Here is a 6,887-nt window from a genome sequence, read left to right as displayed (position 1 = left end):
CATCATTTACTCACCCCGCACTTAAATGATGTCCAAACCTGTATGAGTTTCTTCTGCTGAACACAAAAGAAAATATTGTGAAGAATGCTGGTGACCAAAAAGTTGCTGGCCCCCACTGATTACATAGTATACTATAGAAGTCAATGGCTGCTGCCAACTGTTACCAACATTCTTCAAAATATCTTCTTTTGTGATAAACAGCTGAAAGAAATTCATACAGGTTTGGAACAACTTGAGGATGAGTAAATTATGACAGAATTTTCATTTTTGGGTGAACTATCCCTTTCAAATTCTCTTGGTGAATTGCATCACATATAATCAACTTCTGTAGATGTTGCCTCATTAAACACTTAAATCATTGAGTTTTAGCTTGATCACTGGCTTGTAATTGAGAATGACAACATGGTTGCCATGGGAGCAAGAACTGTGCAGGCATCGTCAGTAGAAATAAAAGGTGAATATTCCCTTCTGTTGCTCAATATATCGAACAGAGAGGTTTTTATTTATTTATTTGTATGTTTATCTTGAAAAACAATTAAACATCATAGACTTCCTCCTCTTACCAAAATAAAATGTAAATGTAAAATATGTTGACATCAAAAACATAAAGCCAGCCCTCACTACGATTTGTGTGTGTTAGTTATAAATACCTTACTTTAAATGAATTAAAGTGTCTGCTCTGTTCTAGCCACCGCAGTACTTTCTAAGTAGGCTGAGAGGACCACAGAGACGAGAGGTGATAATGAAGATGTCTTATTTTAATGCGTTCATTCATTTATCATGTGTGACTCTGTTCCTGGTTGCTGTCTTATATTTAAATAAGCGCTTTCACACATTGACCTGCTGCTCAGATACTTAAGAATGGAAATTGCATGCACTTAGAAAGTCTATTGACCATGAAGAGTATTGAAGCCTTCCTTTTTCTTATTAAATGTATTTCAGAAATGATATTTTGAATGCAGCGTTATATGTAGCAGGTTTGCAGATTTATGGGAATACTGTATGTCTCGACTACTGTGAAGCTTTAAAGTTAACATGAAATCAAAACTGATGCTATTCACTTAATTCATGCATCCTGGTGTCGTTGTACACAATTTAAATGTGCACATTATTTTAAATGTTTTTTTTTTTACACTCCAACTGCCTGGTTATGTATTTAATGCCACTTTTCTCAATCCTATACATTTTTGATGGATAAAATCAAGTTCCATCTTATTTAATGTTTTTTCTCACAAATATTCTGTTTTACTTGAAAATATGAGATTAGGGAAATTGATCAGGGTGTAATTTGCTGGGTGAAATGGGGGTAATTTCCCTTCCTCTATTTTATTATCACCCATTCTGATCATTCATTTTTCATCCCCGCTACTGGTCAGACAGAATGCATTTACTATTTCCGACAATAGGTGGTGAAGTTTTTTTTTTGTTTTTTTTACTCATATATTAAAACGTGTCAAAGATTCTTCAGAGGGGAACAGTAAGTAATTGGATTCATATCAGAGGTGGGGAAGTTTTTTTTTTTTTTTTTTACTGATATATTAAAACGTGTCAAAGATTCTTCAGAGGGGAACAGTGAGTATTTGGATTCATATCATGTTATAATTTTAAGTCTAATGTTTATAAAGGGCAGGTAAACAGTTTTAGTATTGCCATCTTCGACATGAGACAAGATTGTCATAAAACCAAAACATTTAAATTGTATCTTGTGTTACAGACTTTATTTTCAACAGCCTAGTAAAATGTGTGTGACACTATGACATATCCTGGACTATTATGGAATGAAGATAATACAAATTTGTTGGGATAGATAGCTGAAATGTGTTCAATATGTTTGACAGCTTATCTTAATGCTTCATGGGGCTTGTAAACTGTATAAATGAATTTATGGTCAGTATACGGTGGCCGAGAGAGCTCAACGCGCTGCAACTTAAGAAAACACATGCAAATTGAAAAAACACCAGCAAATTAAGAAAACATCTTCATCAGTTTGACAACACACGCGCTGCAAATCCTCACAACACATGCAAATGAAGAAACGCGCTGCAAATCCTCACAACACATGCAAATGAAGAAACGCGCTGCAAATCCTCACAACAATTGCTGGTGTTTTTTCAATTTGCATGTGTTTTCTTAAGTTGCAGCGCGTTGAGCTCTCTCGGCCACCGTATCAGTAGGTTAATTGTAAAAAACAAAATCTACATTTATACATTCTTATACATATCCTTTCTTCCTGTAGCTCAGACTGCAGAGCATGGCGCTAGCAACACCAAGGTCATGGGTTTGATTCCCAGGGAAAGCAAGAATTGATCAAATGTGTACTTTGAATGCAATGTAAGTCGCTTTGGTCACAAGTGTCTGCATAATTGTTAAACATAAATTAGTTTTTAAACAAATCTTATCCTGGTATCAGTGATATTATGGAAGAATTGGTGATATTCCTTCAACACTGCCCAAGACTTCAGTGGACATTATTCAAAACTGCCTGCATTCTCCACCAAGATTAAGCTTGTTTTATACTTTCTTTTTAGGCTTTTATGCAAATTTTTATGTTTGCAAGCATCTTACTCCATCTGTATGTGTTTTCATGCAGGCCCTTCTATATAATTGCTATAATAAAGCCATCGCAAGAGCATCAGTGTGACAGAGCAGGAGAGAGAGAGAGAGAGACTGTTTATAGGACTTCTGGAAGGACAGGCATACAGTTCTCCCCTCTCTCGTACAGCTGTGCTGTCTGACTAGACCAACCTCATATAGTCAGGGACAAATGAGTGCTTCTCTTTTAATTAGTGCAAACATAAGGAAGCAGTCACCTTGTCACTGCTGGGATTGATTCCAAACTGTGAAGCCAACAACATTAAAGGGGGAGGAGGATTAGGGGCTGAAGAATGCTGCAAGGGCCACAGGGGTTAAGAATGATGGGGGCTGGTAAAGGAACAGAGAGGGCAAGTACAGGTATAGGTGGTGTCAGCAGTGTTACATGTCAGTAAAAAAGGTCAAGTAGCATTTATAAGGCCTTCTTCGTGATATGTAAGGGTATCTGAAGGGTGTTCAGAGGTTGAACGGGCTGTGTCGTGGAGGATTGAATCATTCGGGACTCTGGGAAATCAGTGTTAATTTGTCAAGGGGCACTTTTCGTGGAAGTTAGCAGATTTTATGAATCACCCACTTTAAAGCTGGTTCAGGGAGATGAGACTGTAGTTGGTTTCGAGGAAAATGGCCTGGGGAGAAGAAAGAGTTTGCGTAGTATTCTGAGTTGCAGTTAAAAGGTTGCTTAGCTTCTCAGGTAAATAATTTATTTGTAGCCGAATCTCTTTATTGCTTACACTTGGATCCTCCAACTAACGCATCCTTCTTTTGTCTTTTACACGCTCTCTCTAATAAACACAAGCACGCACACAAATGCACATTCACACATACCGAAGCACATCCGCTAGTCCTCTGGGGTTTTAGGCTTGAGCAGCTGATGGATGGGACTGGTACATCCAGGTTGGTATAGTTCCACTGAGACTTCAGTGAGTATGTCCCTGGCTGTGTGTGTGTGTGTGTGTGTGTGTGAGAGAGATTACATATCCTTTCCTTCTGTGCCCCGAAGAGCAAAACAAACATGCCTGCACCCCTCTCGTACTCATCACTGCCCTCTCTGCTCTGTATGTTGAACTCTACACGACCTTCTGTCCTTGTCCCCTGCAAGCATGCATGCACACATATGCATTCGCCCACAAAACATACATATAAACATTTCTAATGAGATGTTTATTCTCTTTCAAGTGTGTGCATGCACAAATATTAACAGATTTAGAATGCATCTCTTAAGATTGTATTCCTGCAGAAGTCCTGTAAATATTTAGTCCTGCAATATATCCAGAGCTAAATGTACATGGGAAACAAGAACTACTTACCGTAGTTCACCCAAAAATGAAAAATATGTCTTCATTTACTCTAACCTTCATGTTGTTCCATTTTTATTTTTTATTTTTGGGTGAACTACAATGCACCTGTTTCTCCGTGATATCTTAAAATATGATTAAGTATTAAAAGGATAGTTCACCCAATTAAAATTGTGTTGTCATTTACTCACCTTAATGTTGTTCCAAATCTGTATTACATAAAATATATTACATAAAGAAGGTAACCAAATGATTAACTTTTGCATTTTGCAGATGCTTGTATCCAATTACATTGCATTCAATCCTTCCATTGTACAGGCAAAAAAAAAAAAAAAAAAAAAAAAAATATCTTAATGTTCCTCCGAAGAAAGAAAGTCATGTAGGTTTGGAACAACTTGAGAGTGAATTTTAATTTTTTGGGTGAACTATCTCGTTAACTGTGTCACAAACCCAACACAAGTTCACTTGTTTTGAAATTCTTTAACAATTTGTATTTCATTCGATAAATTTGAAAGTCTCACTCCATCTGTTTATAGTTTATTATTTTTGTCTCTCCCCACCTGTCATATTTATCTTAAGCTGGCTTGATGCACTGAAGTGATAGTGAAAGCTAAATGGCTTGATCGTTGGTTTATCATGCAAATGAAGCCAAACTTCATTCTTTGTCGTTTTTTGGCTTTTAGGGCATATTTTTGATGGAAACAAATTATGTTGCATCATTTGAATATCTACTCTGGGGTGCGTTTCCCAATGGTCACAAGTTCCGTCATACCAATAGAGTTCAATGGAACTAACAATCAAAGTTAGCTAACGATGCTTTTGGGAAATGCACCCCTGATTGATCCATTTGCTAACTGAGGGAGCATTCAGACTCTTGTTTTTTGGCTTTTAGGGCATATTTTTGATGGAAACAAATTATGTTGCATCATTTGAATATCTACTCTGGGGTGCGTTTCCCAATGGTCACAAGTTCCGTCATACCAATAGAGTTCAATGGAACTAACAACCAAAGTTAGCTAACGATGCTTTTGGGAAATGCACCCCTGATTGATCCGTTTGCTAACTGAGGGAGCATTCAGACTCTTAAAGTCTCCTTCTTACAAGGCATGCAAGAACACATTAGTAAGTAAGTAAACTGATTAAAACAGCAGTTATGGTCATTTTGAATGCATGTTTGAGGAAGCTCATCCCTCCATGCCTTCTCTGATGGGTCGCTGCTGTCAAGAATATTCCTCTCACACTTCCGTGCCTGGATAAATGTCACAGCATCATGAAAGACGTTTTTTGTTCCCAAACATTCCTCATGAGCTCTTTAATGTTGCCACAGTGTTAACTAATGGCTGGGAGTCTTAGTGGTCATGATGGGGACTAAAATAGAGAGGGAGAGATGTAGGGGAAGGAAGTTTGTCAGATATCTACTCTGGGGTGCGTTTCCCAATGGTCACAAGTTCCGTCATACCAATAGAGTTCAATGGAACTAACAACCAAAGTTAGCTAACGATGCTTTTGGGAAATGCACCCCTGATTGATCCGTTTGCTAACTGAGGGAGCATTCAGACTCTTAAAGTCTCCTTCTTACAAGGCATGCAAGAACACATTAGTAAGTAAGTAAACTGATTAAAACAGCAGTTATGGTCATTTTGAATGCATGTTTGAGGAAGCTCATCCCTCCATGCCTTCTCTGATGGGTCGCTGCTGTCAAGAATATTCCTCTCACACTTCCGTGCCTGGATAAATGTCACAGCATCATGAAAGACGTTTTTTGTTCCCAAACATTCCTCATGAGCTCTTTAATGTTGCCACAGTGTTAACTACTGGCTGGGAGTCTTAGTGGTCATGATGGGGACTAAAATAGAGAGGGAGAGACGTAGGGGAAGGAAGTTTGTCAGAGGAAAGACAAGGTTATGAGAAGGTGATGAATATGAGGCAAGTATAATGTGACGGCTGATTTAAATTAACAGCCAGCCAAAGTGTCTGTGAGCTAATGCCTGAGCAGTTAATTGAACTGCTGGTGACAAGGGCGGGGATGCAGAGGGAGAACAGGGAGCGTGAGAGTATGAGAGCCAGAGAGAGGGGCTGTAATAGGATAAAGAGATATTCAGAAATGAAACAAACAAATGACTAATTAATCAACGTACATGGAGATATTCAAAAACTGATTTAGAAACCACGTTTCTCTTACCAGTGTTACCTAGAGTTTTCAAACAACTGGATTTAAAATACTCAGTAGTGGGTTGAAAAATATACTTTATAAAAAAGAAACAGTATTTTCTGGATAATAATATTTTTCTTTAGTACAATGACAAGATTACAAGAAACTGCTTTATATCACACTTAATGATTAGAATACCCACACTTATCATTAATATTATTAAAATTGCATTTGAAAAAAATTATTTTCTTATTTAGTATTTTTGTCTTGTATAAGTATAAATGTCTAAACATTCTTAAATGAAGAATGAATATGAGGCAAGTATAATGTGACGGCTGATTTAAATTAACAGCCAGCCAAAGTGTCTGTGAGCTAATACCTGAGCAGTTAATTGAACTGCTGGTGACAAGGGCGGGGATGCAGAGGGAGAACAGGGAGCGTGAGAGTATGAGAGCCAGAGAGAGGGGCTGTAATAGGATAAAGAGATATTCAGAAATGAAACAAACAAATGACTAATTAATCAACGTACATGGAGAGATTCAAAAACTGATTTAGAAACCACGTTTCTCTTACCAGTGTTACCTAGAGTTTTCAAACAACTGGATTTAAAATACTCAATAGTGGGTTGAAAAATATACTTTATAAAAAAGAAACAGTATTTTCTGGATAATAATATTTTTGTTTAGTACAATGACAAGATTACAAGAAACATCTCGGTTACGTATGTAACCCTCGTTCCCTGAATAGGGGAACGAGATGCTGCGATGACATCATCGCTTTGGGAACACCTTCGGTGTGACGAATGTCTGAAGCCCTTATACCATCACGCCAATTTATTGGCCAAATAG

The sequence above is a fragment of the Sinocyclocheilus anshuiensis genome, unplaced genomic scaffold (assembly GCF_001515605.1).
Source record: "Sinocyclocheilus anshuiensis isolate Anshui unplaced genomic scaffold, SAMN03320099.WGS_v1.1 scaffold893, whole genome shotgun sequence".
Taxonomy (NCBI): Eukaryota; Metazoa; Chordata; class Actinopteri; order Cypriniformes; family Cyprinidae; genus Sinocyclocheilus; species Sinocyclocheilus anshuiensis.
The sequence above is the reverse complement of the archived record's forward strand: the minus strand, read 5'-3'. Positions refer to the sequence as shown.